The following is an 11,194-nucleotide window of genomic DNA, read 5'->3' as shown; positions in this document are numbered from 1 at the left end:
TGTGTGAGTAATGGAGAGTAGAAGACACAGAGAGAGACAGCTGGATAAAGGGAAAAGGTGGTATGTGTGTTTGTTTTGGGTGGGGGAAGGGCATGTACTGTATGTATGTGATAGAGAAGGGAATGAGAGATAAGAGAGACAGCAACAAGGATGTGGTCAAACCGGTAGGCTAGAAGTGACAGACAAGTTAGAGCTTATATAACCATGGGTCCTCAGGCCATGCAGTCTAGTTGTGTTGTGTGTAGCCTAAAGTCAAATAAGGACACAACTAACAATTGCTTTTTTCCCTCTCCTCTCCTTTCTTTTCTTTCTCCTCTAACAGACTAATCTCTCCATTATTTTCAGAATTATTCACTCTTATGATTATACTGACATGTATCTGCTTGACCCAGTACATACATGTGTTGAATCACTCTCAATGGACCTCATGGACTCAATGGACCTACCTGTTGATTACACCAGTGTCAGTTTACCTTATGTGGATTATGCACTGACATTTTGCATGGACTTTTTTGTTTTTGTTTTGTGCTTCTCTCGCACCTTAGTATAATGTACAGTAGGCTATACATCTGCTGCTATGCTCACGCAGCTTTACTGTATACTGTATATTATCTATGTGTGTGTAATAAACTTCAGAACTAGTCGTGTGATACTGCCTGGTGTCTCATCAGTACTGGGAGGAGCAAATGGTGTGTGAGTAATGGAGAGTAGAAGACACAGAGAGACAGAAAAGGGGAGAGCTGGATAAAGGGAAAAGGTGGTTTGTGTGTTTTTTTTTGGGTGGGGGAAGGGCATGTATGTGATAGAGAAGGGACATGAATGAGAGATAAGAGAGACAGCAACAAGGAAGTACGTGGCCAAACCTTGTTCTCCGATCTCACAATGGCACAAAGACAAGCATGTTGCTGAAATTGTAATATGTTGGACATTTTTAAATGATACATCACTAAATGGATAACACACACATTTTCCTTAATCCATTTCAACTGAAGAAGTATGTAGTGTACGTATGCAAACTTTACTTAAGAGATTAAATGTGAATACATATAAAAGTACAATATAGCTTTAACTGAGACATGGTTAATTCAGCTGTCCTGTGGTTACACAGTCATAGGAAAGAAACACAAAAACAGCAAATAAAAATATCAACATAGTTCTAAGTTTAAAGAACGATAAAAAGCTAAAAAAAATAAATGCAGCAGGGACAAAATATGCATGGGAAAAGAACAGACACAGCATAGCAAAGCAATTCACATCGTTCATTAATCATTAGTCAGCCATTCTAATCATTAATAATGATTAGTCCACAGACCAGGCTAAACTCCTGGCGGGGGAGCGACTATTGGCAACATTATACAGCTTCATTGCCTGACCAAGACCGTCAGTCTTCTGCATTTCTTATCGGACTTCCTAGTTCCCACGGCCACACTTTCTGATATGAACAATAAGGCCACCACACGCTTAGCACTTACAATAACAAATGACACTGATCATTCCCTTTTTAGCAGGAGTTTTGTTCCCTCAGCCATTCATGGCATTAAACAAACTTCCCCGTTGATAGGATGGTTTTCTATGTATAATGGGGACCTCATGTATTTTCTTGGTGTTGTGTCGTCACTTGTGTGATATGTTGTTTTGTGCTATATGGTGGTGTTGTTTTTTGTTGTTGTTTTTGAACAGACAGTGAAGACAAATATCCCTTTGGAGACAATAAAGATTATTATTATTATTATTATTACCTCTGGGGCTCAGCCACCCAACTATTTATTTCTAGAGAGGGTTGGAAGCGTTAGACATGATGCCACTATGCTTCTTCATTGTTCTCGCATCGGCCATCCCTTCCACACCTTCCTGTTTAGCACTGACTTATACCACTGACTACAGAGCCTGCCTTCTTCACGATCTTGCTCAGTCTGTTATAGTGTCTTACATTGATAACCCCCCCCAACATCTGCAGCATCATGTTGCACACGCTAAAGAACCTGAGCCTCCTCAGGAAGAACAGTTTACACTGAGGCCCTTACTGTAGTAGTAGCCTCAAGTCCAGTTCAGTTTATTGTTCAGGTGTACGCCCAGAAAGGGAAAAAATGGATGATGCTGGGGACTAGGGGACTCTTATGATTATATGTATTGGTTTCCATGCTGACGGTTATTAATTATTATATTGATAGAACTAATAAGAGGGAGTTGTGGCCTTTATGTGGACAAGTGACTTGAAATACAGTACATACCAGTTGAAAGTATGCCAATTAACTGTAATTGATGATTTAATGGAATGTAATATACTTGTGTAAATTGGAAAGGATGAGACATTGTGCATAGAGAACACCATGGTCAACTGTATAACCTTTTGAAGATAGTTTGGAAGAATTATTGAATAGCTTAAATGATAATAAGACATTTATAATCTGCAGGAATTTCAACATTGATCTCCTCAATGTATCTAAACATTAAAAAAAAACAAGATCAGATTTTTGGGATGCATATGGCAGAGATACCCACTGACCACAAAGCCCAGTAGAATATATTTTACTGCAACATTTATTTGATTTGCATAAATGTTATGGAGAACAATATTAAAAGTGGACTAGTAATAACTAAGCGACCCTTTACCCATATTTGTAACATATGACTGTCTAATTATTCTCATTATAAAGAGAAAGAAAGCAACATTGCAATAGATAATGTACGAGTAATAAAAACAATAATTAAGTCTAGAAATGACCTCTTAAAATAGGCAATGCTTAGCAGTTACATATCACTGTATGATAAACAAAATGCAAAAAACAGAATGCAAAATCACAAAATGCAAAATCATACATTGGCCAGAGGTATTCAGAGGCTCTCAGCATTCTCAGAGTGTGCTCTCAGCAGAGAGATGCACTCAACTGTGTCTTGACTTTACTGGAAAGCTATTTAACTTCAAAGAGTGCACCCTAGAACAGGGGTCTTCAACGTTTTCAGGCCAAGGACCCCCTAGCTGAGAGAGGGATGAAGCAGGGACCCCCTCTATATCGTATAAAATTGTGTTTCAGATTCACCATTTTTTGTTTACGTGGTCTGCTCTTTTTTTTTTTACCTCTTACGCCTCTTTGCCAAAAATAGCCGATCTACAAGCTCACAACACCTCGCAGCGCGAGGCGTTGAGAGCTTGTAGATCTGCCATTTTGGGCTAAAGTTCTCCTCAGAAAAATGGATGCCAGGGTTCAAGTGGTTAAGGTAAAATAAAAAATCCTATCACACAAAGATTTGGTGGACCCCCTGTAGTAACTCTGAGGACCCCCTAGGGGTCCCGGACCCCCTGTTGAAGATCCCTGCCCTAGAACTAGAAAAGTATAAGTCATGTGTTGCAGCCGTCAGGGCACGAGGAAGCTGGGGGATGCTGTATTCGCAGTAGTAGAATGCAAATGTTGTACTGTACACGTATTTAGCCATATCTAGAAGTGTGGGGCAACACATGCAGTAGCAACACACTGCGGTTGTTTATTACAGAAAAGAGCAATACGAATTATTCACAAAGTGGCCTCTGAGAACATACCAACGGGTGTTTCATCTTCATCATGTTAGGGCAGTGGTTCCCAACCTTCTCTGGACCAGGGCTCACTTGAAAATCTCTAAAGCCTTTGCCATTCGACAGCCGGGTTGCCATGTTAAGTGGTCAAATGTGTGGTCTGTGTGCATGTTTATTTTAATGACAATCAATCAATCGATTGTGCTCCAGCTTGGATCAACGGAACTAATAATGTATACTTTAGTTCCTATTTATCAGTATCACAATGCAAATACATTTTTCAAGGTTTTAAAGAAAGAATACCATTTATTTATTATAAATTAATGTTACCAGACCGGTGCCCGTTATATATGGCCATAGCTGTCGGATCGGCGGTTCTGGACAAATGGATCTCCATAAATGCCTCTATATGTGCATATTGGTCGGATCGGTGGTTCTGAACAACCGCCAATCCAACCGACTCTACACCGGGCACGGCACTCACTCGGGTCATCTCTGTGTTTTGCCAATTATTTGAGGGACCACTTGCAATATCCTCACGGCCCATCAATGGCCCCCCGGCCCACAGGTTGGAACTCACTGACTCTGATGAGTAGCCTACTGAACATGGAATCGTTTCTTCCTTTGTACTTTGCACCTAATAAAAAAGGGATTAACCGGCCGAGCTGCTCTAGTGCAGTGTTTCTATTTTCATGGGTTGCAAATAATTATTTTTTGTATTTCCTACAATTTCTTTTTCATTATGTCAAAAGATTTTCAGAATTCTTTAAACGCAATTGTGTGCTTGTAGATTTTATTACTATTTTCACAATTAAATAAGGCTTAAGTGGTTAAATCATAATGGATTATTTTTGTACGTTTGGGTCCCGGGGACGGCGGGTAGACACCAAATGTATCTTTTTGGTCTCAGCTGAAAAGGTTTGGGAACCAATGCTCCAGTGAACAGAAGCGTAGCGTCTGTTGGGCCATTCGGGCCCGGGCAATGGAGCTCTGGCTCCTGAAAATTCTGCTCCTCCGACAACAATAGATACATTGACTGCCACATTCGTACCTTTTACCAAGCTACAAAAGCTGCAGACTCGTGCATATCAATGGTCCATGTATGACCTGTTAAGTACCGTAGTCTGTAGTGTAGGAGGCGTAGGCTACTGTCAGATGTCCTGAAGCAGTCCGAAAGAGAATTTATAATGGTCCCGGGATTCATGAATTAAATTACATAGGTGACGTGACTTGTGACTAGCTGTCTCTCAGTGTGTGCGTGCGTGTGCGTGAGTGTGTGGGTGTGTGTGCCCTCACTTGCTACAAGTGACAAAGTCACAAGTTGACACGGAACCATGTAGATTATCAACACAGTATTATGGTGCTAGTAAAGGCTGGGAGAGTGTGTTCCAGCTTGCACGTGGCCCACACCACATCGGCCTGGCCCAGTCAAAATTATAATCCAGCCTACATGGGTGCTAGTGAATACTACTGTGTCGAACGAGACCTGCCTAACCTATTTAGCTGATATCGTTGCTGTCGGGCAGAAACCTCTTATCTCCATATTCTAACTTTTTGTGTTTTTTCGTAAATGAATGCCCTACTACTTGATCATACTACAGCGTCACACAAAAGTAGCAGATCTGCAAGCTCGAAACACGGCGCGAATTGACACCTTTTGAGCTAGATCTGCTTCTTTTGCTATCTTTGAATTTGAATCTTGAAAAGCAACAGTTTTGGACATACAGTATGAGGTTTCCTCCCGACAGAGACTTTTCATTTTGTCAGGTTAATGAAACTAAAATAATTAATTGAATATCAGGTCTATATGTACCGGCAAAAAACTGAGTATTATATCGGAGCATTTGCAAAAGATTGCAATTTTCAATAGAAGTTTCAATGATTAAAACTGTAATTAACAGATCATATATTTATATCTATATGTAAAATAAGATTGTGTTCTTCCTGCTCCTTTTTGTTCTTGGAATGTGTAAAATGAGGTGTGTTTTTGCTATGAATAGCTGTGCACAGCCATGACTGGAACAAATAACAATGAAACAGATATATCTCATACCTGTCTGACCTGCTAATGTTATGTGCAAAGTCAAAGAGGGCTGCAAACATCCGTCCATTATCTTTCCAAAATCCCAACTGATTGTTTAAAAGAGCCCATAAAACCATATAGAAACTTTGATAGAGACCATCAATTATTATATTATTAAATTATGGTTAATGCCTAGCAAATGTTATCTGAACCCAAACAGACATCCTGCACTAAAGATGTTTACCCAGCGGTAAAAAAAACATAACTTTTGGAATAAAGACAATAATTCATATGTTTTACATTATGTCATCTATTATTAGATTACAACATTTGTATTCAGTATATTTTTTGTTGATCAACTATTCAATCATTCAAGTAATCCTTTCACCCCTACATTGAATTGTATCGTTTATTCATATAGGGAAAACACCCAATTGAAAAGCAATAGCACAAGTCAAGAGTTAGCTTGCAGCTAATTTACATCATGCATGAAACAGTGCCACTGAACTGCCACTATTGTAAAACATCTCAACTTTGAACCTCTAGTTTCCCTTTTAGCTATTTTTTAATTGGAATCCTGATATTCTTTTGCTATTTTTTAATTGGAATCCTGAAAAGTAACATTTTTATTTAATTTCAAATGCATTTAGTTAGACTTATGTTAACTTTATGAACTTAAATACAAATACATTGGACATAAAAAAGAAAATAGAATTTGAACAGTCATTAAGCTACTAATATCTAGACTGAAGTAATTAAAGGGGGTCATGTTAACAATTGTAACAGCTGAAATAAATAATATATCAATATTCCGATATTTAAAGGGATATTTCACTTTCAAAAAAACTTTTGGTAATTTTCAGGCTTTTGTGAGCCCCCCAGACAGTTTTTAAGTTGCTTGATTCACTATTTAGATATTTGATATTCATTTGATCAGACACGCCCCCTTCCTATACAAACCCATTATAACTTCAAACTCTATTTTTAACATGAGGTGGCCTATGCCCCGGTCAAACTGGTGGCTTTCCATCCACCTCCTTTCGACTCGGCAGAGAATGAACGGTTGCATTGTCTCTGTCCTGTGAGGGCCTTGAAGCTCTACTGTCAGAAGACGGTGGCCGGCCGGTCGTCGACTCAACCTTTTGTCTCCTATGGCCAGGGTCGTCAGAGAAAGGCGGTTGCTAGGGCGACGCTTTCTAGATCGTGGATGCCATTAAGCTGGCCTATTATACTAGTAGTGGTGCCCCAGTGCCAGATGGACTGAGGGCTCATTCTACTAGAGGTGTGTCAGCGTCCTGGGCCCTCTCCAGGGGGGTTTCGGTTCAGGAGATATGCACGGCCGAGAACTGGTTGTCTCCTTCGACCTTTTACAGCCTGGACCTGGCGGCGTCCTGGGCGTAGCTGCCTCCTCTAGTTAGAGTGGGAGGTTGAGATGGCCTGGGGCCTAACTTGTTCTCTCTCCCGGTTTTTCCTCTTCCTATGTTCCCCTGGGACCGGCGATCGTTTTTTCCTCTTCCTATGTTCCCCTGGGACCGGCGATCGGCTGGGGCCCTGATTCCTCATAATTGTTATTATGGGGCAGACCTTTGTCTGTTCATTAGATGGATGAGGCAGACTTCGGTCTGTCAGGTAGCCGGTAGGGCAAGCTCCTACTTGGAACCAAATTTCGACACCCAACCCTAGTTGGAACATTGGAACGTGCGTTGTGAGTTTGTAGATTATTTTCGCAGAAGAGATTCGGTGTATGAGGGGAAAAGGTAGGGGGCCAAGTAAAGATCCCTAGGGAACCCCGCATTAAGTAAATAGGGTTTGATTGGTTACATTAGACACTGTCCTAAAATGAAGTGTAAATCAGTCTATAGTTAGGTCATTGTTGAGTATGTGTGTTGTCCCATAGGCTAAGTCATTTGAACTGCCTCTCCCCCTTCCTCTTGCAAGAGCTGGCCGTTACATTTTCAGGAACTGTTGTAAGATTCAATTTTGCAGTCTATAGTAAAATTCTGTTGCAAACGTAAGCTACATTTAACATCATATGTGAATGGTAAAAGTTCTAAAGAATGTACACAAGGAACATGCAATCAATTTTGGTCAGCAAGGTTTATTCAATTGATTGTTGGGATTCAGTCAGCTGAAGTGTGTTTTGCAGCAATGGAATTGCTGAGATCCAGTGTAGGAGAGAACCATATTTAAATGGACCGCCTTGTGAGAATGAGCTGTGATTGGTGTGTATAAAAGCGTGGTCCGATCCGACCAACTTCACACTGGGCAAGATGAATCCCTCCACCAAAATGCATTGAGTGTTCTATGGCTGTGTTATGGAATACATGCAATCATGTATGGAATATCAACCATTCTGAGGCTACTGTACATGTGCACGTAAATGGGCCGGGGCCCCTGGTCATTTTATATAATGGGTCAGAACAGCGCTAACATGTTGTAATTTAAAGACGGGTAAGGTTGGAAGGTATGCCGAATATCAAGGTATACCATCATGGATCTATGGAAAGGTATGGATTACTATACCGTCTTCCAAGATATATACACTACATACCTTAAAAAATATATACAAACATTGTATATTATCTAAATCAATAAAAACTATTGCATCAATATTACAAAGTAATAAAAATAAACCACTTTGAATGAAATCGTACAATGGAAATTGTATTGTAAGATAAAGAAAGACATAGAAATATGTTGTATATCACATTGTAATTTCTATTGGAAATAGAATACTGTTATGTCAAAAGGCAGAACAATATGATATAATTGTTATTGGGCATGTCGCTCAGCCCTACCCTGGCGAACAAATATTATTTTTGGGCATACCTTAAATTTAACCACACTACCTGAAAACACTAAATCAACTATAAACAATAAATAGACTTTCTCACAAGGGTCCACAATTAATTGGCCTCCTGAATAATTCGGTGGCGGTGTGAACAAAGACATGGTAACTGTCATTATTTACCCATTGCAGTACCAGAACCTACATAATACCTGGTGTAAGATTTCAAAGGTTTCTTTGTGCCCGTGGTCATCTGGCTGTACAATGTTTCCTAATGCCATGATCTCAGCCTCAGCTTACATTGGAGAGCCAACATTCTATCTTTAAGTATCAAGTTTCACGTTTTCATTTCAAGTCAAATGCTCAACAATACAGACTGGCTGTATTGTTGAGTATTTGACAAGCCCAACCATCCAATTACTTGGACTTTAAGCTTTCCTAAACAATGTAAAATTAAAATATAAAGATAAAAGTACAAAATATTTTTTTGTTAAACCAAAACTTAAAACTAAGCAGTGTCGATACATTACGTAATTTCAAGCAATGCCTTCCATCTTCTAGTCATTACGAAAAGAGAATTAAATGTAGTCTTACCCAGTACTACTAGCCATAACTATTAAATTGGGTACTGTACTTCATCTGCCCTGTAAGACAGTGGCGGTGATGAAAATCATACATGTATATGGTTCCAGTCATGAGTTTGTCACTTTCATGCACTACTTCTCTGTTGAAGTTAATCGTTACCTTCCATAGTAGGGTAAACACGGGCGCACCCGAGTGTCATCTGTGGCATTTAAGCAATTATCCACAACATGCAGTGGTGCTGGCATGTTTACCAGAACCCTGACCAGAAACCAGAAACCTGAGCACTGACAAAGAATCAAATAAAACAACCCCTGAAACCTGTATGCGTGTATGTGTGTGCGCGTACACACTTCTGTTCATCTTATTTAAGTAGAAAAAGCTAAGGTCAAGTGTAAAGCTATCTCACTAGTGATAGAATCACTTTTGCCCCAGCCATTATGTACAAGTACACCCCCTGGACATGGCGCAAGTATATTGCAGGGACTTACCTCCAATCACTTTCTTGATTGCTTAATCTTATTTGTGCATAAGGTATGCATATTATGCTAATGAGGAAAGGTTTCATGACTGCACCATGGTAATTAATACATTTCTGGACAGCACAAACATTGACTTAGACTTGTGGATTACCGTTCTTAATTAGTTCATTATTAGAAGCAAAAAGCGATTTCCAGTTTTTGGCCAATAATTAGCTAATTATGCAAACTTCGCAAACTAAACACAACAGAAGAAAATGGAGACATCTTTATTTGACTTTCTAAGATCCCAAGTATCAAAACATACCACTTAACAAAGATAATTAAGTGACAAATTACGGCCACCACAATTTTATATATATATATATATATATATATATATATATATATATATATATATATATATATAGTCCTAAGTAGGCTGAACGTTATAGAGTTGGAACGGAGTTTCTAGCTAAAAGTATGAATTTCCCCATTGAAATGAATGGGATTTTTTTAGCAGTAAAAAGTGAAATATCTCTAAAAGTACAAATTATTTCAAAAATTTGAATAATAGCCGACATGTCCTGAGTAGGCCGAACGTTGAAGAGTTGGAACGGAGTTTGTAGCTAAAAGTATGAAGGACTAGTTAGGGTCCAAAAAAACGGTCGGAATATCGGCAATAACATTAGTGTGATCGCTTTAGCGATCCCACAATTATAGTCATAGTGTTCTGTAATAATAACGTAATTGTTATGTAATAATGCACATACAGTATGTATGTACATGTAGGTGTAGGTACATAGCCCCCCTCCTGTGATCTTTGGGGCCCACCCAGGTTGGGAAACACTGGTGTAGAGAGAACAGTGTTGTAGGTCATGTTTTGTACAAAGAAATGACAACCACAAGCCTATGCCTGAGAAACAACACCTGCAGCTCTGCAACCCCCATTTCTGCAGGTCTCTGTACAAACACTGAACAGAACATTAGCTGTTACTTTTAACCTGGTGAACAAATATGTGTTTTAGTCTATTGGGTGGAATGTAAGAAACTGAAGTTAAAGTTTAATTTATTCACTGTACGTCAACGCCTTTCCACACCTTATCTCCTGAGCTGCCCCAACACTAGCCGCACCAGTGGAGATTAGAGATGTGAGCCAAGTCTTAAAATGTACTCTATTTTCTCTATACCAGTTCAGAAATCACTCAGCTTTTTTAATTGGTGTATATAGGCTTCCCATTTTTACATATGGAGAATGTATAATTTACGCCTCAAGAATGATAGATGAACATTAAAATGTAAAAAAGTAACCATTATTCATTTATTGGACTTTTTTTTTTTTTTGCCAAACAGCAGCGAGCCACTGGAAAGGGGCTAAAGAGCTGCATGTGGCTCTAGAGCTGCAGGTTGCCTACCCCTGGAATATACTGTAAATAGTCAATGCATGTTTTACATTTAACATGACTGTAGCAGTGGTCAAAAGGCTCCATCAGATTAACACAATTTAACACTCCTGACATGATAATTATGATAATGATAATTATGTAACTACTGAAAGCTTTGACTTAACAGTCCATTTTGGCCCCAAAGACCCCTTCCAATACATTCAATACCACATTCATTACCAACCACCCACATTGTATGTCAAATTGTGTGTTAAATGTTGAAGGAACGAAGAAACATTTATCCATAACTAACCAACAATGTATACAACATTGTACTTTATAGTTGCATAATGGAGATATTTGATATTGGTATGAGTAATGTGACCACATCTCGTTGAGACTTTGATGAGACAGGGGTTATGAGTTGGTGTCACATTAGCTCTAGTG

The sequence above is a fragment of the Gymnoscopelus microlampas genome, assembly GCF_963454915.1.
Source record: "Gymnoscopelus microlampas genome assembly, chromosome: 1".
In the NCBI taxonomy this organism is placed as follows: domain Eukaryota; kingdom Metazoa; phylum Chordata; class Actinopteri; order Myctophiformes; family Myctophidae; genus Gymnoscopelus; species Gymnoscopelus microlampas.
Note: the sequence above shows the minus strand (reverse complement) of the source record.